General features: G+C 47.5%; 1 pseudogene; it reads right to left on the minus strand.

The window, feature by feature from the left end:
* Positions 1 to 6,577: 6,577 nt before the first annotated feature.
* On the minus strand, positions 6,578 to 8,052 carry LOC142445381 (elongation factor 1-alpha 1 pseudogene; annotated as a pseudogene).
* Between the last annotated feature and the right edge of the window lie 18,309 nt (positions 8,053 to 26,361).

Consider the following 26,361-nt stretch of genomic DNA (forward strand, 5'->3'; position numbering starts at 1 on the left):
ATTGCCACCGAGTTTATTCTAACGCAGTGACTTATGGGATAGAGTCGAACTGCTCATCTTGGGGTTAGCAACCCTAAGGCTTAGGTAGATCTATATGCTGAGGGCTATAGGTCCCTCAGTGGCTCAAATACTTTGCACTCCACTGCTAACCTAAAGTTTGACAGTTCAAACTCATCCAGAGGTACTGCAGAAGAAACGACCTGGCAATTAGCTTCCATTAAGATTACAGCCCCTGAGGGATCCCCAAAATAGACTTCAGGCTAGGAGGGGAAGTTCCTAGAATCCCCAAGGACTGGTGGGAGATAATTAAAGTCGCTGGACAGACCTGGAATTATGTATGCTTTTTAATTTCTCTCTTTTTAAAAATTTTATTGGGGGCTCATACAATTCTTATCACAATGCATATATACATCCATTGTGTCAAGAACATATGTACATTTGTTGCCATCATCATTCTCAAAATATTTGCCTTCTACCTGAACCCTTAATATCGGCTCCTCATTTTCCCCCTCCCTCCCTTTGTTCAATCTTTTGTTTCATCTCCGTTGTTGTTTTGCCTACCTATCTAAGATAGTCATGGGAAGGAAGCTGGAGGAGAAAGCAACAGGACCAATGGTTCTGGAGGGACTTGGGGGCAGGAGGAGGTGAGAGAAGGGAGTGGTGAGCAAACAACACCATAGAAAGGGGAACAACCAGGGAGTTAAAATCAACAATAAGGAGGACGTAGGGATCCTTGGGGTGTTGGAGCAACAGCAATCAATCTGAGAGGCAGAAGAAGTGCGAGCGTGATGGTGGGATAGGAGGAAAGTAAAAGGAAACAGAGGAAAGGTCTAGGAAGCAAAGCTATGGCTAGATGTATAAACATAGGTGTGTATATATGTGAATATATGAATTCATAAAAATAGAGGTATTAGCCTATGTCCATATATTTATCTGGCAATACATTGAGAAAATGGATGGACTTTGGGCCTATGCTCAGCCCTCCCTCAACACAGAACACTTTATTCTAATAACCTGGCATTCTGTGATGCTCACCCTCTGGACATGATCTCTGAAGAGAAAATGTGTGTGTAGCAAATGTGATGAGGAAAGCTGATAGCAGATAACCCCTCAGGAACAGTAATAGGAGTAGCAATACCAGGAGGGTAGGGAAGGTGATGGGGAGAAGGAGAGGAAGGGGTAATGGATTGTGATGATCAATGTGTAACTGTTAAGGCCATTAAGACTCAGCCTTGAAATGGCTGAGAAGTCTCATGACCTATGTGTCAGTGTTTGCTGATTTCTTCTGTGAATTAACGCTTTGAACAGACTGTTAAGAACAAGAACAAGAAAGTATGCAAGGTCTGGGAAAACAGGTTGTTTAATTTTCTCAAGGATACCTGGCTTGGCAGGAGATAGAGTTGCTATGTGTATCAAATGTGCTTGCTTAACAATGAGATAATTAACCCCGGTTGTTTCTGCATGGATAAAAGGAGAATGTAGAATAAACTTGGGGCTTTAGTATTCACTGTTGTCCTCCCAATACTTTCTGTCTCTCTTTTTTCCCTTAATCCTCACTCCCCCTTTCAGGACTGTTCGACTTGTCGGCTGGCTCCGACACATAACCTCCCACTCCCCACCCCAAGGGGTATGAACAACAGAAACATGGGTGAAGGGAGACTGCAGTCAGTGTAAGATACGAAAATAATAATTTATCAAGGATTTACAAGGGTGGGAGGGTGGGAGAAGGAAGGAAAAAAGAGGAGCTGATACCAAAGACTTAAATAGAAAGTCAATGTTTAGAAAATGATGATGGCGACATAGGTACAAATATGCTTGATACAATTGATGTCTGGTATACTCTGGTTTCTCTTCAGATCGTATAAATCTTTCGCCTTTTACAATTGATGTCTGGATTGTTAGAAGAGCTATAAGAGCCCCCAATAAAATGATCTTTAAGGAAAAAAAAAAGTTACAGCCCCAAACGCTGCCGGCCAGTTCTACACTGTAGCACATGAGCTCATCCCAAGTTAGCATGGGCTTTACAGCACGAACCATAACAGGGTGCGGCTAAAATCCAGTCTGGCTGCAAGTTTCATTGATGAGCAGTGAGACACCCAGGGAGCCCTGGCGGGGTGGTGGTGACACATCGGGCTCTAATCTGCCAGCTTGGTAGAAACCACCACAGCAGCTCCTGGGGAGCAGGATGGAGCTTTCTTCTCCTGGAAACAGTTACAGCTTCAGCAACTCACCGGGGCAGCTCTCTACCCTGCCCTCTCAGCTCGCTCTAAGTCCACGGGAAGGGGCAGGCTGGCAGTGCATCGTAGTTAGACATCCCGATTTCTTCCTCACAGCCAGGCAGCCAACAGCCTTTCCTGTATTGATTATCAATTGGTGCGTGATAAATTGCATCCAGAATGAGCAGCTCTGCCTTAAGACCCAAACTAGCCATTTATTATTTCACCCTGTGACCCAAGGGTTTTGAGGTTCTTGGTCAGGGTCTGTCGGGCAGTTTCCATCAAGATCTGAAGACTAACTAGACGTGGAGAATCCACTTTCATGATGGTTTATGGAGACAGCTGGCACATTCATATGGATTATTGGCAAATGGCCACAGGACGTCCCCACAAACATGTTTCCAGAGGGCTGCTTGAGCGGGCTCACAACACGGCAACTGGCTTCACCTATAGCAGTGGTTCTCCACCTTCCTCATGCTGCCACCCTTTCATACACTTCCTCATGTGGTGGGGACTCCCCAACCATAAAATGATTTTCGTTGCTACTTCATCACTGTCATTTTGCTACTGTGATGAATCAAGTGACCCCTGTGAAAGGGTCATTTGATTCTCAAAGGGGCCACGGCCCACAGGTTGAGAACCGCTGCCCCAGAACAAAGTGGCCCCAGAAGGCAAAGTAGAAGCTGCCATGCCGTTTATGATCTAACCTTGGAAGTCACACTCCATCATCTCTGCACGACCGTGTTAGTTGTGCAGATAGCCCTAAGTCATCTAGGACACAGCAGGTAGAGTCTATGTCAACTTGCCCTTGTGTAGGGTGGAGTCCAACCTGTCAATCAGGCCACAGCCCTTGACTCCCTCCTGGCAGGTGTGGCCTTTCTATAAGAGAGACACTGGGGGTCTCTCGCCGCCCCCTTTGCTTTCCTGCTTGCTCAGACTGGGTGTTTGCCTCTAGGGGTGGCCCCATGTGGGTCCCATTGACCTTGGATCCACTCCACTCTGCACCCACCAGCCTGTGACCTCCCTGCATTCCACTTCACCATTCTGTGCCATCGGCCTGCAGCTATGAGTGTGGAGAGGGCCCGCTCGCATCGGCATATAGACCTGAATTGGACTGGGCTAGGACGCCTCCTTGAGATAGGAGTGTCACTGGTCTGTCTTCTGTAGACAACCTAGTCCAGGAGCCGGCATGCTTTTGAGATGGAAGAGCCAACTGTGGTCCTCACCACAATTTAAAAAGTATTTGATGGCCATAAATATATTTTTTATACACACATGAAATCAGCCTTCTCTGAATAATATCATTTACATTTTTAAACATTTTACTTCACAGCTACATGTATGTATCAAAAAAGCTGCATCGGGCTCTAGAGCCACAGCTTGTTGACCTCCTGACGTCCTCTCACACCACGCGGGAGGAGATTACACAGGGCCACAAATATCAGGAAGCAGGACTCACTGGAGGCCATGCTGGAGCCTGACTAGTAGAGCTCCTTCATTTGTTTGGTTAGAAGACCAAAGATTTACACTAGATTTGGTTCTTTAGATACAGATGACGGGGAAAGGAAATTGTTCCCTACTGGAAAGAGCAGGATTACAGGCAAGTCTAGCTACTCGAAATGGACGCCCTTCCTCCTCAGAGCACCCTTCTCGTCGTCTCTGAAGGCCAGCAGCTTGGCTTACCTTCCAACTCAACTGACCTTTCAATGGCAGGGGTCTCCTTTGGGAAAGGCAAGCCATTGTAGAGGAAAGATCCCCACAGACAGGGAATCTTCCAATACGACAGACAAGTGTCTGCTTGATCCTCCTAAGATGCGGTGTTCTTGCTGACCAAACCTGTGTCTGGCCCTCTGCGCTTCTAACCATCTTTTCTAGATACTGGACACGGATTAGGAGCCTCATAGTCAGTGACTGATTGGGCTTTTAATCACAAGGTCAGCAGGTTGAACCTTACCAGCCACTTGACCCGAGAGAGATGAAGTTGTCGGCTCTTATAGAGACGTATGGCATCAGAAACCCAAAGGGCGAGTTAGTTCTACTCCATCCTGTAGGTCACTAGGAGTCAGGATTGACTCAATGGCAGTGAGTTTAGTTTTGGGCACATGTACTAACTCCTTCAATCCTCAAAACAACAATCCTGGGAGGCAGCTTACATGATACTCTCTGATAGTAACTATTCTGAGGTCGTGCTGGTCAGACAGAAGCAAGACGTGAACCCTGAACCAGAGTATTTAGAAAATAAGTCTACAGACGCTCTAAACCAGTGGTTCTCAACCTTCCTAACTCCACGACCCTTTAACACAGTTCCTCATGTTGTGAACCACCTGAACCATAAAATTTTTTGTTGCTACTTCATAACTGTAATTTTGCTACTGTTATGAATCGGGCAACCCATGTGAAAGGGTTGTTTGACCCCCAAAGGGGTCGCGACCCAAAGGTTGAGAATTGCTGTTCTAAACTGATCAGTTCCTAGGAAGGGAAAGGAGGTTGACTTTAGAAGCAGATTAAATTGAGACTCAGCTGAGCCTTTGTAACGTGGGCAGGGTACGTCCATGGTCCTGGGAGCCACCTTGGGGTCCTACCGTCATGAAGATAAAGCATCCCCAGCTGAGAAACAGAAACATAAACACTGGCACACACCTCACCACTTACCAGCCGCATCCACTGCCCTCAGCTCGGGGTGGCCGGTGGACCATGTTCCTTATGAAAACTCCACAGCCGACTCAGAAGTTTTGGGGTAGAGGCTGAAAATCATGGCTGTGTTGTCTTCATGAATGTTCTTTTTCACCTCTCTGGGTTCTAATATCCACTGCAACGCTACACGGCACTTAGACAAAATTCATGCTTCAAGGGTTTATTGAGGAAATTTACTAGTTGTAATACCGACAATAAATGATCAGGATTGACTTGTTTATCAGGACATGCCACAAAGTTCGTTCAGGTCTGTTAATAAATGCCCAACGGGGCACACCACTCCGTCAGAAGCCTCAACCCACAGGCATCCAGCCCAAACTCCAAGGGTCAGCAAGCCCGATTCTCAATGAAGTGCTCAGAGGCACTTGACTTAGCAAGCCGCCTCCTGCCCCAAAGCACTCCGCTCTCCTTTCTCCATGGGCTGGGAAGTCCTCCACTCGGTTCCATGCTCTGGCTAATAAACCCATGAGCGAATGCTCGTGGTCACTTGTCCTCTGGGAGATGCAAATGAAAACAGTGAGCCATCACTGTATGCCCACAGTGAAGATCCAATTAAGCAAAACAAGACACCAAGAACAACAAATGTGGGTTCCACTGCTGCTCCTCTGCTGTGATAGCTGTCTTCCGGGTCCAGGAGCGTCACTGCACGGACTCTTGCTGGCAATAAGATCCTGCGAGGTTTCTCGGGTTAGAAATAACCCCGGTCCTTGGCTTCACAGGAGAAAGAATTCACCATGAAGCCTGGTTTGTGAGTTTTTATAAAGCATAGTGGGGTCTCAGGTTTTACACAAACACACTCAGCGCACTTCACACCCACCCGTAGAGACCCGAGGCCGGAGAAACCGCTGCTTGGCCAGCCGAGGAGCCACTGCAAAGAGAGGGCTGGAGAAGAGGGCAGTGGGCTCCCAATCTGGCTTTCCAGGGTCCTCCGCTGGGAGGCGTGGCCGACAGTACTGGTTGACCCCATTGGCTGAATTAAGCACACCTGGCCCAGATTGGGGCCCACCCAGGTGTACCGGCTTCCTGTCTCAAAGACCTGAATGTGAGCATGTCCTCTGGCCTTAAGCAGCTTCCAACTTCCTGTAGGGGAGGGGAGGAGGGCAGCTTTGGCGAGTAGAGGGAGAGCCCCTAGTTCTGTCTCTAGCTCCCTAACAATCCCTCTTCTTCCTTAGAGGGCTCATTTTATATGCAGCAGGACAGGCATTTCCGGATAACCTGTTCACGTTCCTCACAGGGGAAACCTATCAGTGTGTTCTTCCTCCTCCTTATCAGACCCACGGAGGACAAAGTCATGTGGAGGGAGTTGGACACTCCGGCTAGAAGAACCATATTAAATAATTCACTGCCCCTGCAATGGCTGTGAATGACACCCCAACTTAAACCTGTTTTTTTTTTTCTCATTAAACTTTGTTTTAATGGGTCTCAAAATCCTGTGACAAATTTTTGGTCAAGTTGTTTTCCTTTTAAAAAGTACTGATTTTAAAAACTAATAACTGAAAACTGCCACACAAAAAAGAAACCAATGGTCCACAAGCATTCTTTTGCTTCTGAAAGTTTTATGATGCATTGTTATCATCAACCAGTCTTTACTATGAAACTTAAATGGCCATTGAGACAAACAGTGCTGAGACCGTTCTTCCACCCCTGATTAAGACTGGAGTGGCAGGTGTGAGGGGTAATATTCATTTAGCCTTCTGAGCCTTCTGGGCAGACTTGGTGACCTTGCCAGCTCCAGCAGCCTTTTTGTCCACTGCCTTGATGACACCCACAGCAACTGTTTGTCTCATGTCTCGGACAGCAAAACGACCCAGAGGAGGATAGTCAGAGAAGCTTTCCACACACATGGGCTTTCCAGGCACCATATCAACAATGGCAGCATCACCAGACTTCAAGAACTTGGGACCATCTTCCAACTTCTTGCCAGAACGGCGATCAATCTTCTCTTTGAGCTCAGCAAACTTGCAAGCGATGTGTGCAGTGTGACAATCCAGCACAGGTGCGTATCCAGCACTGATCTGGCCTGGATGGTTCAGGATGATCACCTGAGCAGTGAAGCCAGCTGCTTCCATTGGTGGGTCATTTTTGCTGTCACCAGCCACATTGCCACGGCGAACATCTTTGACAGAGACGTTCTTGACATTGAAGCCTACATTGTCCCCAGGCAGAGCTTCACTCAAAGCTTCTTGGTGCATTTCAACAGACTTCACTTCAGTGGTAACATTGACTGGAGCAAAGGTGACCACCATTCCAGGTTTCAGAACCCCAGTTTCCACTCTGCCCACAGGGACAGTCACGATACCACCAGTCTTGTAGACGTCCTGGAGAGGCAGGCGCAGGGGCTTGTCAGTTGGGGGGGTGGGTGGCAGGATGCAATCCAGAGCTTCAAGTAGCGTGGTCCCACTGGCATTGCCATCCTTGCGGGCAACCTTCCACCCCTTGAACCAAGGCATATTAGCACTTGGTTCCAGCATGTTGTCACCATTCCAACCAGAAATTGGCACAAATGCTACTGTGTCAGGGTTATAGCCAATTTTCTTAATGTAGATGCTGACTTCCTTAACAATTTCCTCGTATCTCTTCTGGCTGTAGGGTGGCTCAGTGGAATCCATTTTGTTAACACCAACAATTAACTGTTTTACACCCAGTGTATAAGCCAGAAGGGCATGCTCATGGGTCTGCCCATTCTTGGAGATACCAGCGTCAAATTCACCCACACCAGCAGCAACGATGAGGACAGCACAGTCAGCCTGTGATGTTCCTGTAATCATGTTTTTAATGAAGTCTCTGTGTCTGGGGGCATTGATGATGGTCACAGAGTACTTGCTGGTCTCAAATTTCCACAGGGAAATATCAATGGTGATGCCACGTTCCCGTTCGGCTTTCAGCTTATCCAAGACCCAGGCATACTTGAAGGAGCCCTTCCCCATCTCAGCAGCTTCCTTCTCGAATTTTTTGATGGTTCTCTTGTCGATCCCACCACAGTTGTAGATCAGGTGACCAGTTGTGGTGGACTTGCCAGAATCGACATGTCCAAGGACAACGATGTTGATATGGGTCTTTTCCTTTCCCATTTTGGCTTAGGCTTTTGCGATGGTTTTCACCGACACCTATATTCTGGCGGCAAACCCGTTGCGAAAAAGCTAAACCTGTTCTTGACCGTGGTAATTGCTACTAATAATTGCTACTATCTAGTGGTCGCTCAGTCAAATCACCCTGCCCCTCAACACAGCTCCCTTTATGGATCAGGAATCAGTGGGTCAGAGAGGCGGTGATGTTTCCAAAGTTTCACACCTGGCATGTGAGAAAGTGGGATCAGACCCTCTAGTTCACCTCATTCTAACAGTGTCTTTTTCAAGCATGAGAAGCTGTTTGGTCCAAATTCTTCACTGTTCCTTTACAATTTCCCTGCACACACACTTTATGATAGTGCTATGTGTTTGATTGACCCCGTGATTGGGTCTGACTCATGGAATGTTAACATGAGTGATGTGGCCCCAGACCTGACTGGGACCTGGGCACGGGATTTGGCTCCTCTGTCATCATGATGACAAGGATATGTCTAGGCCAGCCCACAGTCTCAGGGAGAAGGAGAAACGCACAGGGTGGAGACACCCCAACTGCACCAGCATAGATCATTCCAAGCTTGAGCTTTGGAATGTTGGTTGAGCAGCATTTTTGTGACAAGCACAACCCAAGCGACCCTTGTTATAGATGCTCCTACCTCCAGGATAACCAAACACGACTGAAAATGGAGTGTCATGAGACCCCCCAGTCTAGCTGCGGTTGCCAAATTTAGCAGATAGCAACACAAGACACCTAAGAACATTTACATTTCAGGCAATGAGGCACATTGTAGTATCAGAATGCCCCATGCAATATATGGGCTATACTTGTACAAAAAAGGATTCATCATTTACTTGAAATAGACATTTAATTGGTGTCCTGTATTTTATCTGGCTACCTTAGTGTGGCAGATTGACAAGAGGCAAACTATGCAGAAAACACATGTGTCAGAGTGAGCCCAGACTAGAAAATAAGAGAAATGAGAACGTGAACACAGTCATTTCTTCTGCTTGCCATCAGATAGTAAGTGAATTTATGGGTCAGACTTTACACTTCTCAGGTCGGCTCTCCTAGATGAATTAGTCAGAGAAAAAGCTGCCTGGGGGTTGAGAATGGGCTAGCGGGGGCAGCACGGTGGCCCAAGGATAGCCTTGCTCCTGACTGGAGGAGACCTCTCACTTTATAATTCAGCTGCTCTCAGGTCAGGGAGGCCCTGGCTCTCTGGTTTCAGCAGTCTGAACAGCCTCAGAAAGCAATCCTCACCACAAGCTGAAGCCAGCACCCCTCTTGCTTGGATCCAGGAAGCGTTTCCCGGGTTATTGCACCATCTGTGAGGTACCTGTGAGCAAAGGAAGTGTGGGGGAGGGGAGACAGTCCTGGCCCAGGAAGCACTGTCCAAAGACTCTTTGTCAAGAGTTCAGGTCAGCCAGAGCGACCAGGGCAGCCAGGGGGGTGATATCACAAAGCACCACCCAACACCACGGGTGAGGCCAGAGTGCAGAACCGCTGTGCTGTAAGAACTCAGCACACCCTCTGCCTTTGTCTCCCTCCATAATAGACTTAGGTAAGACACCATTTTTGGCTTCGCACAGCCTAATTGACTATTTTCGTGAGTAATTGCCAGCTCCATCCAGGAAGAAATTCCATGCTGTCAGCCAGCAACACAGACTGTTGCAGGAAAAATGACACAACTCCATCCTTTGGGCAAATGCGCACATTATTACAAATGTCCCATCTCTTCCACTCACACAGCTGGCTGGAGGAGTGTAAGATTTTCCATGGACATAGGCGAGTGTCCCTCCCCCAGGAGAATGCTCATGATCAAACCCATCCCGCCCCAGGTCTCCATTTACTCTCAGTCCGGGTTGCTTTGGCTCTAGCATTAAGCAGGCCCTGTTCCTTGGCGCTTCCAGAACCCCACCACTCAGCTCTGCGAGGCCTGGCCTGCGTGCAAAGACAGATTCCTGAAAGGGACGCTGGCCAGCCAGAACTCTGCACCTTCAAATAAATGACACCATGGAAACCAAATGTGCACAATGTAGTCATTGGATGCAAAACAATCTCAGCATAACACCAGCGCCCACTGGACCACAGGCCAAGGGTGATCTCACCACTGATAACTCTGGCCTTGACCGCTAACAGTCCTCTGCCTTCTCCTGACCCAGGGTCCAGACGCAGCTCTTGTCCACGTCACAGAGTCTCTTCCACTTGGATTCTAGTCAGTGAATAATTGTCGAGCCTCCTCCCGAGCTCTTCACACTGGGACAGGCTCCAAGGAGACACACCCCGAATCTGGCTTTAGGAAGTTCATTGTTTAAAAGGGAGTGTGAGGGGGCAGGGGGGTCCTGCATATTGCTATAAGGTGAGAAGAGACCAAAAATCCCCCACCCTCCTGTAGAAGCAACTCTTGGAGGGGTGACTCTGAAGGGAAGCATTGGCCAGCTCAGTCTGAGGAGGCTCCATGGAAAAAGCATTGGGACTGGCCATCAAGACCCCAGTAATGCCCTCTGTGGACCAGGGGTGTCTAGGGATCAGGATGAATAAACGTTTGGAGGATGGGTTACCCCAAGTATAGGGTTTACAGGGGACCAGTGAAAAGGACTAGGCCTTAGTATGAGACAAAGAATTGGAGCGTTAGAAGCGCTGTCTTGGGGGAACTTCAAGAAGGTTCCCCAAGTGGGCCCCAGATGTTGGTTGGGTCTCCACTTTGCAACTCACCATCTGCTCCTTACTCATCATTTAGAAGGGTTGACTCTAAAATACTTCCCTGGAATCATGGGAGGATGTTCTCAAAGGGCGCCAATGGTGGAAGCCTTTGGCTTGCTCACCAAAAGGCTCTTCAGAAGCACAGCTGGATGCTCCACTTCCCAACAGCTGAAAGTCCTACAGAGTAGTTTGCCTCTGGCACACATGGGCTCACCAGGGCCCGGGGCTGACGCCGTGGTAACCAGTTGGTTGTAATCAGGGACCTGCAAAAGTGTGTGCAAAAATTCCGTGACCATTGAATTACAGAAGCTTTTTGAAGCCCCCTCATGAGTATCTATTGATCTGTAAGTAATACTCACAATTCTGTCTCTTTGGAAGACCGCGAGGCGTTTTGTGAGCCAGCGATCCCTGCTGATAAAGAGAAGTAAATTCTCCCTGTTGCACAAACTTTCGGAGCAGCTGGAAATCAACCTGTCAACTGAAATTGATTCATTTGTTCAACTGGGATGACCCGACCCACTTAGCACATCCCCCGAGAGGGGGCCGTTCACTTCATTCAACCCATAGGATCGGACTGATTATCACATAATAACGTAACATCCTCTGGAGTAAGTCAGGGTAGCCCTTACCATTCCCACTTAATCAATCGAGAAAATGAAGTGCAAGTTTCACAGTCACACAAGAGAGGTCCTCATTTCTAGCCTGGCCATGTGTTCACCAGACCACTGGAATACTTTGTTTGAAGAAGACTCTCTTGGGGTACAGGCTGAGTTCCAGGCTTCCTTTGTGGCTCTTGACAAGTATTAGGAAAGAGAAATCGAGTTGGCGCTTTGCCCCAATTGAGTCCCCAACACCTGGCTGCCTCTGCTTTCTTCCCCTCCCAGTACTCACTTCTCACCTCTCGGGGTCTTGTTCGGAAGCAGTCTTTGTAAGTTCTTTCTGTGGCTCCAGCTTGCAAGCTGAGGGGAACGCAGAGCTTTGACAAGCTTGTTTGGTACTGCGACAGGATGGCCCCAGGCACGTGGTCCATAAGGGAGCACATAGGCACCCGTGGCAGCTTCCGAAGTTTCTCCTCTGGCCTTGATCACGCAGGGTCCCCTGACACATGTGTGTTGATCTTGGCATGCAAACCAGCTGCCGGCTTCTGCTAACAGTGAAGACAGGAGGTGAATAGAAGCATGAGCGAGCATGTCACGAGGCAGGCCGGCGGCAGCAGGAGTGAACACGTCAGTGAAACTGATTAGGCGCTGTTCTTCTGTGTCTCAAGTGATAAAAGCGGGATTCGCAGCTCCCCTCCCCTTTAGATCAACTGGGACAACTGTCGCTTCAAAGTTAGTGTCCCTCTACTTTGCCTCCGCTTTACCCTACTGTTTAGCTATTCATTCATTCCCCCCCACAAATATGTAGCCACTGTTTAGGTAGCAGACATACAGGGATGAATAAGGCCACAGATCCTGCCCTCGGAAAGCTAACCCTGCAGCACAGTGACCAACCATTCGATCTTAAAGTGGGAGGTGGCAGGACTCAGGACTTTGGGAAAATCATGGAAGACAGGTCATTACCAACACCACTCAAAAGACCACTGCCCTCAATCACGGAGTCCATTCTGACACAGAGTAACGCCACAGGCTGGAGCAGAACTGCCTTGCTACGTGTCCAAGGCTTTGTAGAAGCATCTCTCTCCTGAGGATCAGGTGGTGGGTTCGAACCACTGGCCTATGGGTTCATAGCCAAGCACCTTAACCACCGCACCACCAGGGATCCTTGGCTATGAGCAACTACACAAATAGACAGAATAACAGCAGATGGGGATCAATGCAATAAAAGAAATATCAGAGGATGAAGCTGTCCTCAATGACTAGGTGTCAGCGAGGTGGGGAGGAGGCTTTGGTTGATCGGTGGTCCAGGAGCACCTCCCCTGGGAGGGGACACTGGAAGGAAGCGTGAAGAGCCAGGGGAAACGGAGGTGGGTTGAGGGAACAGGAGTGAATTCAGGACAAACTGGGCAAGTACAGAAGGAAGGATAGGGGCAAGAATTCCACACAAACCGGGTGGGAAGGCGATGGAGATCTATTGCCATGCTAATATTGCTAACTCGGACTAGCACGTGCCCTGGCTCCTACGTTCCTCTGGGAGTTTACATGCTCTTTCCTCTATCCTGGCAATGAAGGAAGGCTGCTACCATTATCTGCCCTGGTTGTAGATAACAAAACCGAGGCATGAGTCGTTGTGCAAACTCTCCTGTGCTCACGCCGTGGTAAGTGGTACAAGGTCAGGTTTCGTGCCTACACAGTCTGACGTTGGAGTTTGTCCCTTAACCATTTTTTCCCACGCCACCAGAGGTTGTAAGTAGAGAGATTCCACAAGCCAAACCTGCCTCCAGCCTCAATGCTCGATTCACATGTTCAAGACCCATCAGATCCCAGCACGTGTGTGTGTGCTCATACTCACACAGATAGAGGTCATGGAGTGAAAACCACCTTATGGTGACCCCATGTGCCACAGAACCAAAAGCTGCCCACTCATGCATCACCCTCACAGAATCGTTGGCAGATGTAAGTGTGACCTAGGCATCCTGGTGGAGTGGCGGGTTACATGTTGGGTTGCTAATCACAAGGTAAACCGTTCAAAACCACCAACTGCCACATAGGAGAAAGACGTGGCTTTCTATTTTGATTAAGAGTTCCAGTCTCATAAATCCACAGGGGCAGTTCTACCCTCTCCTATCAGGTCACTAAGAGTCTGAATCTACAGTGGGTTGTTTGTGTGTGTGTATGTGTATGTGTGTGACTATTAAGCCCATCCATCTCTCCACGGTCTCCCTTACTGAACATGCTATCCTCTTTCAGTGATTAATCCTTTTTTTTTTTAAGCCAGGAAGGAAGTGACTACCTTTATTCAAGTCCTGATCCTATTCAATCACATGTGTGTTAGATTGTTTTTAAATTCCTGCGTCCGGTGCCAGCATAGTGATGCTTACCGAGTTTGTAGGTAAAGGTGGGAGAGCATAACCAGGACCACAGAAGACAGAATCGAGAGTCAGAAACCCCCAGCGGCGTTGAATGCGAATTTGAAACTGCTAGGATGAGATGTGACAGAGGATAAATCTAAACATCCCATGTTTAGGTTAAAACAAAAGTAAATCCGTACCCAAAGGCCGACATCTGACTTGCTGCTTGTTCGTGTGAAGACAAAATGCAGGTAGGTTGTTGACCTCGTGCTTCACCTGAACGGTATATAGGTGATAAAAGAGCCGGGGGCCGTTACTGATGCAGAATACTCATGTCACGACCACCCATTTGAGTGGTCCTCATTGGAGTTCCGATCAGAAGAGATGATACACAGCCTGCTCAGGACAGGCTTATTTGAAATGATCTTCTCCCGGGAGGGATTAATCCCTCTTGGTGATACGTCTGAAGCAAACAAGTCAGGTGATATTCTACGGTGTTCCAGAAAGTTTTCATTTATTTTTTAATTAGATCTCTTTGTGGGGAAGTAGAGCTAGTTGTTTGAAGTCGATTTCTAGGCCTCTCGTCCTAACCTGCCCTAGCTTGGAAGTTCCCTGGACACCTGTGCCCCATGGGTGACCCTGCTGGCACTTGAAATACCACTGGTACAGCTTCCAGCAGCACAGCAGGACGCAAGCCACCTGTGTGACGCACCGGCCGACACTGGTGACAGCCCTCACAGACCGTCTGCGTCGCCAGTGAGCTGTGCTGCTGTAGTATTTCCCTAATGAGCTTCAGAATGGAAGGCATCGGGGGCTGAAAATTGTATGGCATATTGCCTATTGAACTTCCACGTGGCTCCTCGATACACATGCTCAATATGTTATGTTTCGCCCCTTGTTCAATATAGAAAAGAGCATATCCAACCAGCTGCAAGAGCTGTTATATCAGCAACCAAATTACTTTATCAGGTGTGGTTAACAATGGGTTTCTTTCCTCTCCCATTTCTGATAAAATGTTTGCACGGCACTATATGGGGAAATGTAGAGCTACTGCAAAAAAAAAAAAAAGGAACAAGGGCAATTTGTGTTGACATTTCCACAATAGAATGCCAACTATTTCATACCCTGTGATACTGAGCCTTTCTCCTCTTGCTGCAGTCTGCTTCATTTTTATTATTAATCTTAAACTGTGTCTATAAATATAAACATAGTTTTGGGCATGATATGCTTCTCGGGCAACATTTTAAACTCTGTCATAAAAATAAATATGTTGTTGGCATAAAAAATGACAGCCTGTCAGGGGACTCTAACAGGCCGTTGTTACTGACAGCAAACACCCTTTCTCAAGACTCCCCTGCCCTCATTTCATGCCATTCCCCATCCCGCTTTCAGAATCCTTCGCAACGACCACTTGTACAAAGGGAGTTTGCATGCACGGTGACTGGGCAATGCCAACTCATTCCTCTCATCATTCTGGTTGCCCTTCTTCATAGAGACCCACCCACATTTAACTGGGTGCCATCACATCCTAAGACTATTCACAAATCACATATGTGTGCAAGGAATCGAAAAGTCATCTGCAGGCCTCATTAGAAGGTTAGGCCTCTTTCCCTGAAGAAACAAGTTTTAAATGAAAATGCAATAGGGCTTTTAGTTACAAAACTCTCTCTCTCTTAATGGGGAAAGGCAAGACAGACATGTAGTTGTCTCTGTCTCACATTTCAAAAGAAGCTGGGTTGTTTTTTTTAACAATTTATTGGGGCTCATACAATTCTTTTCACAGTTCATACATATACATACATCAATTGTATAAAGCACATCTGTACAGTCTTTGCCCTAATCATTTTTTTCTCTTTTCTTCTTTTACATTTTATTAGGGACTCATACAACTCTTACCACAATCCATACATATACATACATCAATTGTATAAAGCACATCCATACATTCCCTGCCCCACTCATTCTCAAGGCATTTGCTCTCCACTTAAGCCCCTTGCATCAGGTCCTCTTTTTTTTCCCCCCTCCCTCCCCATTCCCCCCTCCCTCATATGCCCTTGGTAATTTATACATCGTTATTTTGTCATATCTTGCCCTATCCGGAGTCTCCCTTCCTCCCTTCTCTGCTGTCCCTCTCCCAGGGAAGAGGTCACATGTGGATCCTTGCAATCAGTTCCCCCTTTCCAACCCACTCACCCTCCACTCTCCCAGCATCGCCCCTCACACCCTTGGTCCTGAAGGTATCATCCACCCTGGATTCCCTGTACCTCCAGCCCTCATATGTACCAGTGTACAGCCTCTGTCCTATCCAGCCCTGCAAGGTAGAATTCGGATCATGGTAGTTGGGGGGAGGAAGCATCCAGGATCTGGGGGAAAGCTGTGTTCTTCATCGATACTACCTCACACCCTAATTAACCCATCGCCTCTCCTAAACCCCTCTATGAGGGGATCTCCATTGGTCGACACTTGGGCCTTGGGAAGAAGCTGGTTTTAATGTAAACTGCAGCTGATATTTTAAATAAAAAAATATCAAAAGTTTTTCTTAAAAGGGCCGAGGATACCCGTATCTAAATCTGCCTTTACAATTCAAAAAGAGCTTCTGAAGCCAAAGGACCGCACTCTCAAGTGTACCTGTAATAGCGCGAGACTCGGGCACGACCTCGTGAGCTTGGTGGCAGAGGCTTCCTCTCCATCTTCACTGCTCTGAAGAAAGCGTGATAAAACGCGCCCCTCCCTGTCCACTCCCTCACCCCCGTGGAAGAGAACTTTGGAACTGGAGCTAAGAGTCTCAGGATTCGCCAACAGGAGTGACTGCAGAAGTGGTATCAGTACCACATTTGGTGTAAGACAACGGTCACAGCTGTGTCCATCGCAGCGAGAAGAACACAGCACCTTCCTCATCCCAGAGTGAGCAATGGCTCATGCACACCTGTCGGCTGACACTGGGGACTTAGCGCGAAGGTTGCCGGAATGGGAACGAAAGGGTGGGTGCAGTACACTGAAAAAAAATTGGTCTCCTTAAGTTCATGTCCAGAATCCGTGAAGATGACCTTCTATGACCAAAGATATACTTAAATTAAGTATCTTGAGGGTTTTGTTTTTTTTTTGGAAGGAGCCCTCAGTGTGAGGTCACATGTAGCCTTAGAAGATCAAAGCAGAGATGGCAACGCAAAGGTGGAATCAGAGATAGGAATGAAGCAACCATAAGCCAAAGAATGCCAACGGCCCCCAGAAGCTGGGAAGGGCAAGCATGCAGCAGGAGCACAGCCAGTACCTTGAGTTTGTCCTCTTGTCTCCAGTGCTGTGAGAAAATACATTTCTGTTCTTGTAAGTCACCAAGTTTGTGGCAACTTGTTCCAGTGACTACAGGAAATGACTAGACTGAGTAATGGGCGTGGGGAGATAAGGTCAGGATTATTTTAGCTGTATAACCTAGGAAGCTAGTTTCTCTCTTTCGCTTGTCCTTCTTTACTAGAAACCATTGTGCAAAGATCCGGGAGCTGGCAGGCAGCAATAACATTGCATGCTAGCAGAATTCCAAGATGCTGCCTGTGTTAGGCTGTGTTCCCTCGAGAGGGAAAACCGGTGAAACACACCTATCTATAAAGAACGAAATTCAAATCAAGAAGGTGGCCCACCACTGAATGTACAAATGTGCTTTACACAATTGATGTATGTATGGCTTGTGATAAGAATTGTATGAGCCCTAATAAAAAAGAACGTGGTTATATCCAGGGAGGTAAGTCTAGTCTGGCTCAAATCTGCGTGTTAGAGGTTGAGTAACCCAGACATTTTCCTTACTTTCACAGCTACTGGGGCTGGAGAACTAGGAAGCAGGCAGATAAACTGTGGGGAAGAGCAGGAAGCTCACGGCTGGGGGATGCAGAGGCAGATCATGGGGTCAGATATTAGGCTCTGATGGCTCCCAGGGTTGGCAGGCAGTATGGTGGGCTGTTGGCTCAAGTCCAAACAACTGGAGGTAGCCGTGACAGCTGCCAGATCCATACAAGCAAGGAGAAGAGGAGCGAGTTCCCTGGAGCATCTGTTTATGTGTATGAAGTAGGTCACACTCTCAAGGAGATGACCTCAGGCTGTGACCTGAGTCACAGGTGGTCCCACTCCACCCTAATCTTCTCAAAACTGACAAAGGTCAGATCTCATCCTGGACTTAGGTCACCTTATGGGGGAGGCCTTAAGGCCAAACTACTGAGGATCCTGGTCGAGCGAATTGACATAAAACCATCACAGTCTCTTGATCTCCACCATTAGACGTTACTCCTGCGATTATTTTCTGTTACACGGTAAAAAGATTTTGCCGATGTAATTAGGCTCACCCATCGGTTCATCTTCCCAGGAAGGGTATTTGTGTGGCCCAAAGTGAATTTTACTTTTTAAAAGCAGAGTGTTTTCTCTAATCCATTGAAAAAGAGCAAGTCCATTGTGCTCCCGGTGTCCTGGAAGAAAGCAAACACCGTGCAGTAAATAGCTCCCGGAGAAGAGTGGGCACCAGGAGCGGGAGAGCAATTCCTGGTCGACAGCTACCAAGAACATGGAGACCCCAGCCCTGCAGGAGTGGGAATGGACTTTGCCCAAAGCTGTTAAGCTTGGAAGAGGACTGGGAGCCACAGAGAAGAACCATAACTGCAGCTAACACCTTGATTTCCGAGCAAGAACGTCTTCATGCCACGCCTGACTTCTGACCTGCAGAACTGGGTGATATTTCATGCTACTGCATTTGTAGTAATCTGTCCTTCAGTGATAGAAAACTAACATACATTCGCAGATACTGATCTGGCCAAGTGGGGGCAGGCAGGGCGATTGCCTCAGCTTCTCCCTGCTTGCCTTTGTCAGAATCGAACCGCTCTTAACCTAGACCCGAAGGAATCTACCAAACCCTGAGATATGTCTTCAGTCGTCTGATGAAGCAAAAGTAATCCTGAAGAAATCAAGTTCTTAGTCTCCCCGAGATTCTTGTAGGCAAGTGCTAAAATTAGGTGATACGGAGAAAAAAAGTTGCCCATCCCCCATTGGGGCTGTACACCATCTTGTAATACACCACCACCATCATGTACTAAACGTGAAGCTGTATTTCGCCCATTTCCAAGAGCAAAAAAACGACAGACCTTTCCCACTCTGACCCAAAGGAGGACCGCTTTTGGCCTAGACTCAGGGAACGCCGCTCTCTCTCCAGCCGCCCCATCCACACGACTTTCCTCCCAGTCTCTGGGTAGCGTGTGCCCAGCTCGTCTCTGTCCTGGGCATTTCCCCGTGCTTCCCTCTGCTTGGAGCAGTCTTGGTCCGCTCCTCAAGAGGCTGACTACTCCTTTACATTTTCAATTGGAATATGAATTTCCCAGTGACCCCCTGTCCTCACCCCCGCATCTAGAGTTGGTCTCCTCTGGCTTGTCTCTCTATAGCATTTTATCATGTTTTATAATCATCCAGTGATTTTGTTGCTTGCTTAGCTACTGGTCTGGAGCTTTCTATATATTATTCAGTACTCTTTTGGGTGAACAAAACTCCCTCTGGCTTGGTTAAGAAGAAGGGGTGGCTTATAAGAATCAAACAAATGCACCCCACAGTCCGAGCAAGGACAAGAACAAAGAGTTCTGTAAGAGTCTTTGCTCACAAGTACCGTGTCTTTAGAAATCCCTGTGAGAGAGAAGCTGATAGGTCTGGGCCGTCGACTTACTCCCCTTGCACATCCTGGTGGCCAGGTGGAAAAGTTCCAGTGACGGCCCTGCCCGCGGCCAGAAGAGAACAATTCGTTCTTTTGTTTTCGGAAAGGGAGGGAGGAGTGGAGGTAGATTGTTCTGAGCGGGACGATAGGAACATTTGTCTCTCCCTTTTACATGAGTATCCCCAGCTCTTATGGAACAGGCTCTATATTGAAGGCGTTCGGCTACACAGTGTTACTCTGCCTGTGGGTCTGGGTCTTTTCCAGTCCCCCTGTCACTCTTTTGACTCTGGGACAACGTGAATGAATTCGGAAGGTCCTACAGGTGTCGCCAACATCAGAGAATGTAATGTCACTGTGCCTAGGTGAACCAGGCGCCACAGGCTCAGCCCTGATCCATTTATTTGTGCTCCACAGAGCAGGAGACTGGCTCTTTGAATGGGTTTAAAACCATGGTTTTCAATGTCACAAAATGGGAGCCACAAATAGGAGAAAATTCCATTTTTCTAGTAGCCACGTTTAAAAAGAAGAAAAGAAACTGCTGAAGTTCATTGTAGTAATTCTTTTTCTTTAAAACTGAATTTACCCAGGATTTTATCCTTCCAAGTGTTAGTGATACAAAATGGTTAACTTTTTCAATAAATGTGTTAGTAAGTCTTTGAAATGTGGCGTTTATTTTATACACCTCAGTTTAAACTAGCCATATTTCGAGTGTTCAATGACACCACAGCTAACAGCTCCTGTATCGAACATGCGTGCCTGAAGCATCTCTGTCACCACTGAACCAGACCACAGTCACTGCCATCGCGTAGATCCTGACTCACAGAGACCCTGTAGGACAGGGCAGAACTACCTCTGTGAGTTTCTGACTGTAACCTTTTTAGAAAAACTTTTTATTGGAAGTTCTTAGATAGCATAACATTCCACCGTTCAGTCACAGCTATACAATTGCTACCACAATCAGTTTCAAAACATTTTCTTTCTTCTCGATCTCCTTGGTATCAGCTCTCTTTTGGCCCTTCCTCCCTCCCCCCCCATACCCCCCGGAATCCTTATTCTTTCTATAATTTTTTTGCCATATCTTACACGATCCTATCTATCCATCTGACTGTAACTTTTTATGGGAGTAGAAAGTCCTGTCTTTCTCCTAAAGAGCGGCTGGTGGTTTTGAACTACTGACCTCAAGGCTAACAGGCCAATTCATAACCACTGTGCCACCAAAGCACCTACTATCACCACTAGACACCCAAATACCCAGGCTTCTCTTATCCCCTACTCATAATAAGCACGTACTATCCCAATCAGGATAGGGCCCTGGGTGAACTCAGCTGCTAACCTAAAGGTTGGTGGTTCAAATCCACTCAATATTACCTCTAAACAAAGGTCTGCTTCCATAGAGATCATAGCCAAGAATAGTTCTACTTCGAACTGTGGGGCTGCCATGACACAGCATCCACTTGTGATGGTTAAGATCGTCTGTCAACCTGACCGGGCCACAGTTCCTTATATTTTATTACCTTTTTATTTTGAGTTGGGCAAAGTTCATCCATCTCAGGTTCACACTCAACAACTCACACATGGTTGGCTTTATGTCATTCATTGCCATCCCCTCAAGGCCATCCCCTCATCCCTCCTCTTTCCTGTGCTTCCTGCCTCCACCCCTCCTTCTCCCCTAACCTTCTGGACTTTGTCCTTGGGCAAATGTTGCCCCTTCATCTCAAACGGTTGACTATTCTAAGGTGTGTGTGCCTCACTGAGACTACTCCCCAGTTTCCCTTGGCCTGTGTAATGCTGTAAGTTCTACAGCTTACCTAATGAACCTATCTGTAGTGTGTTAGCTGGGTTGTCTAGGGAATGAAGCTAGGAACACTCGTATGTATAATAAAGAACTTTACTTCAAGAAAGAATTTTATATCAAGAAAGCAGCCCGGGGAGGAAGAGGTGGGAAAAGGAGTGGCGAGCAAACAGCGCCATAGACAGAGGGAAAACTAGGGAATTAAAAGCAACACGAGGAGCATGTAGAGACCCCCGTGGTGCTGGAGCAACAGCCATCTGATGGCTGAGAGGAATTACTAAGAGGCAGAAGAAGGGAGAGCGTAACTGTGGGGCAGGAGGAAAGTACTGTGAAAGCAAAGTATCCGATCACAGTAATAGAATATCAATTATGACCAGATATAGCCCCCCCCCCCAATATGTATAGAAAAGACAGTCACACCTTCGGGCCACCCTGGAAAGAAAGAACTTTGGTCAAGGAACCACGAGTCACCAGAAAGGTGTCATGGGACTATGAGGACAGCATTTTAAAGGGAGAAATCAGATAAGCCATCTCCTGTCAAGAATCATAACCCTGCCCTAATGTATATTCATGAGCATTCCTTGGAAGCTTGTACATACTCATAATCCCCTCAGTTTACTCCGTGGTGTACATGTATAAAACTGCACATTCCTTTTCTTGTTTTTCTGGAAGCTTGCCTTGGTGATGTTAGTCCCTCGCCCTTCTTGCAGCAGCACCCAAGGCCAAGCCTTCTCCTTTTTACTTCCACCCATACTCTGTCTTTGATTCTCAGCAGTGCCTGGTGAGATCTGGGTCAGTAATATCACTAGTGTTATTACTTGGACTATGATCCTCAATGGTTGGACAGTTATACTACTGTCATTCCCCATAACGAAAGCTGATGCTCTGTGATCACCTCCCCATGAGATCTGCTGAGTCCCCAATTTAAAGGGAGTTTCCTCAGAGGTGTAACCTGCTTCCAATATATGTGGGTGCTCTGGCAAACCTCACTTGCTTTTTGCTGGGTAGAGTTCCAGTATCTGGCTTCTTCTTTGGACTTGAGCCAGCAGCCTGTCACATTGCCTGCTAATCCCAGGAGTCATCAGCTGTCTGTCATCTTACCTGTAGATTCATTCATCTCTTCAGCCATAAATAAGCCTGTCTTCTGACTTGCCCACTTCAGCTTCATCAGTCCCTGTAGTTAAGTGAGCCAGAAGACACCGGGCAGCTGGTCCTGTGAACTTGGCCTGGGCCTTGCACTCCCTCTCAGCCTGGAGCGCGTCCAGGTCAGTGAGTCAGGGTGCAGGTTAGGGATAACCCAGCAGCCCGACAACGGTTGTCGACTTGACTAGTTTTTGAACCACCCGATCCTGATCCTCTCAGGGATCAGTTCAAGTTGAGGAAAGGAGACTGGTTTTGCCCAGTGTACCAGGGCCTCACTTTTCCTTCTGGCCTCCCAGACAGCCTAGGCACCTGGCAGAGGGAAGTTTAAATTTTCTGGAATTGCTTTTGCAGGGGAATTTGGCATTAAGGGAGGCTTCCATTTGCTCAAGGTTTACTTCATTGGTTTGCTGCCTCCTCCTCCTCCTCCTCCTCCTTCTCCTCGTTTTAAAAAGCCCTAACCACTCCTTTTGAATGATGACCCAGAACACTGGGCAGCTTCGGCTTCCACGTGGGCCCCTCTGCCCATCATGACTGGCAGAAACTTTTTTACCCTGGTGCAAAATCTAAAATTCTTGTGAGAAGAAAAGTGCTCAGACCCTAAAGGGATTCTGAAGTAGAAAACAAACTATAACAATGGGGTTAATTAGCATTGCATGGCTGAAACCCACCCTGGAGGGGGGCTCTTTGTCACATGAAATCAGGGCTTGCAGAGCAAGCTGGGGCGGCTCCCGCAGAGGCAGCTCCCGCAGAGGCTCCTTGCACTGCTTCCCCACAGCCCCACCACCGACCACAGTTCCATTCTCCCTCTTCCTTAGGCTCTGCATGCTGATAGCGCGGGCTCAGCCAGCCCCAGAGCCCTTTGCGCCTCCCACCCCTCCTTAACCCTTTAGCCTCCCACTCAACTCGGGTCTGGGGTGGATCCCGGCATTTTCCTGGAGCCTGGGTGAGCACGGATTTCTCGGAAGTAGGGAAGGCAGTCCGGGAAGCCCCTAGCCCAGGCTTTCCTCCCCACCTCCTGGCCTAAGGAGGGTCATTTGCCAGGTGAACTGCCCTCGCAATTTATTTCTTTTTCTTTATGGCTTGGGAGCCGTGAGCTGGAAGCTTCAAAGACTACCTGTAGGCTTACGACAACCCTGTCTAGTAGGTAAAATTCTCATTTTACAGACGATGGAACGAAAATTCCTCCAGATTTAGTTCTATTGCTTAATCTGCAAAAAGAGGTAGTCCTGAAATTCCAACTCAAATCTGTCTTGCTCCAAACCCCTATGCCTGGTGTATTTTTCCTCCTCCTTCCTTGAGCCCAGTTGCTACAATTATTGCAAGTATCACTGTTTTAGGGTACAAAAGAGGCCCCATCTCAAATATAATTTAAAGGGAACGTTTATTAAGTCTTAAAAGAGACAAAGAGACACATCATCCCCATGAGGGAGGCCCCCAACACAAGGTTCAAATGGAGGCCAAGGGTTTGTTGAAATGTTGTTGTTGTTGTGTCTGACCCACAGTGACTCTAGGCCCAGGAGAACAACACACGGCACCATCGTCACCATTGTTTTCACGCTTGAGCCTGGTGTTGTAGCCCGCTGCTGTCACCGCATGCCCTGGAGGGGCCCCTCTACTTTCCCACACAAGATGTCCTCTCCAGGCAACACATTGTTGAGCTACACCTCTTTAACAAAGGGCATGGGAGGACAAAGGATACTCACATGAGCTTGATGGGTGGCAGATCAATACACCACAATTACAGGTGGGCCCACTAAAGCAGGAACAGGGCCATGATTGGGACATGCTCGTTGCTAGATACCAGAGCTTACAAGATTGGTCCAGGGCCTTCTAACCAAGGACGTCAGGGTGAGACTTATGACTATGTGATCCTGGTACCATCCCCTAAAGGAACTCTGGTGGCAAAGTGGTTATGCATTTGGACTGTGATCCCTAAGGCCAGCAGTTCAAAACCACCAGCCAGCTCCAAAGGAGAAACGGCTTTCTACTCCTCTTAAGAATTACAATCTCCAGGGGCTTAAGTAGAGAGCAGGTGTTTTGAGAATGATGAGGGCAATAAAATGGATGACGTATGGATTGTGATAAGAGTTGTATAAGGCCCTAATAAAATGATTTTTTTAATGGAGAAAAACATTTTAAAAAATTACAATCTCAGAAACTCACAGGTACGGTTCTACCCTATCCTATAACATCACTATGACTCAGCATCAACTCTATGGCAGTGAGTTTAGTTTGGTTTGGTACCTCCCCTAGTCCTATGACTTCCATCTAGAACACCCCTAGGCAAGCCCCTCAAAGAGAGACTGCCCCTCCTCAACTGGCTAGAGACGGGTAGAGGCAATCCACTTTCAAAAGCATTCTGCCCAAGGGCAAGATTATCTGCATTTTTGGTTAATGATCGGAAAATACTCGTCGGTGGCTTAATCTATGTGGGGACTTTGCACAAGGAGTGTGGGCTATCAATGCCATCCACAGCCTTTTGCAAACCAGGGAGCTCAGAATTTAAACTCTAACACACTCCGGATGATAACAACAAAAGCAGCTAATAAGCACTTGGCAGTTCCCACCCAGCCAGTGATTCAACTGCAGAACAGGCAAGACCGATGACCTGCTCTGGGAGAGACTACGGCGAGGAACCTCTGCTCTGTCCTTGGCAGTTCTGCTCTGTCCTCTAGGGTGCTCATGAGTTTAGGGAATCAACTCTACAGCACCCAACAACAACAACAACAAATGCCCTGGGAGAGATCATTGTCCCAAAGATGGTAAATATGTAAATATAACAGAGAAGGCCCGTCTGTTGAGAACTGACATGAGAGATCTGTTATGTGGGAACAGGTCTATCTATCCTCAAACACAGATCCTTAATTAAACCCGAGGAGTTCCTTCAGGGAGCCACGCAAGGGGGAAACAAATATATATAATGCACTACGTGTTCATTTCATTTTTCCACAAACTTCCTGAAGCCCCCTCATCTACCTCAAGTCCCAGCGTCTTCCAGGGGGTTGGCACTGCCCGGAGCTGTGCCGTCTAGCACCCCTCCTCTTGAGCCTTCGTGCACTGTGACTGCTCCAAATAATGGAACAGAGTGGAAGTGATGTCATGTGACTTTTGAGGCATTAAGAATAACATTTTCACAATTTTAAATTTACGTAGGAACTCATAAGCTTTATGAACCGGGGAATGTCTGGTCTGGAAGTCAGACAAGATTTTCACAGAGCGGTACAAAGCGGAAGGGCGTTAATAAGCACAGGCAGACAGGAACAAGGAAGCCATGTGGGGCACATTTTGGATTGACTTTGGGGGCCTTGCTTTTCCTCCCCTTTATTTGGGATTAAGGGGAAGAACTGAACTAGATGGAATGGAGCAAACTCATCCTGGCTGGCTAATTTCTGGAAAAGGGGCTTGGATTTCAACCCTTGGGAAGGTTGACTAGAGAAACAAATCCAGAGACATTCATATGCGTATGGGAAAGAGGTTTTATACAAGAGCAGTTGAATATTGATAAAACATCCCAGCCCAGTCCAGATCAAGTCGATAAGTATGATATTAGCTCATGTCTGATAACAATCTATAAAGTCCTCTTCTGACTCACGAAACACATGCAATGATGCCGAATGCAGGAAGATCATAGCCAGTGGATAGGAATTCTTGTAGATCCAGTGGCGTTGTAAGCATCTCAGTGCTGGCAGGGGTCTCTAGGTGGCTTCTGAGGCTTCAGAGGTCTGGTTGCATCAGGGTAGGTCCTTGTGGCTTCTCCAGCTCAGAGCACTAGCAAGGTTCCATGTGTCTATCAGCTGCAACGTCTCCCAGAAAGTCAGAAGAGAGAGAGTGTCTTCCGCTTCTAAGAAGGAATACAGGATTTCCCATAATTACAGGGGAAGGCCACACCCACACAGAAGCCTCATTGGCTATGTCTTGATTGACAGCCTAGACTCCACCCCTACATTCTTAATCCTCAAATTGATAGCAGATTATGTAACTACCACAGAAGTTTAGGCATTAATAAGAAATTCAGATTTAGGTTTTGGGTTGCTGACATTAGGCTCAGCATAAGTGACTCCATTTTGGAACTAGTATAGTTAGGAATTGTTTTAGGGTACACAAGAGACCCCATCTCAAA

The sequence above is a fragment of the Tenrec ecaudatus genome, chromosome 4 (assembly GCF_050624435.1).
Source record: "Tenrec ecaudatus isolate mTenEca1 chromosome 4, mTenEca1.hap1, whole genome shotgun sequence".
Taxonomy (NCBI): Eukaryota; Metazoa; Chordata; class Mammalia; order Afrosoricida; family Tenrecidae; genus Tenrec; species Tenrec ecaudatus.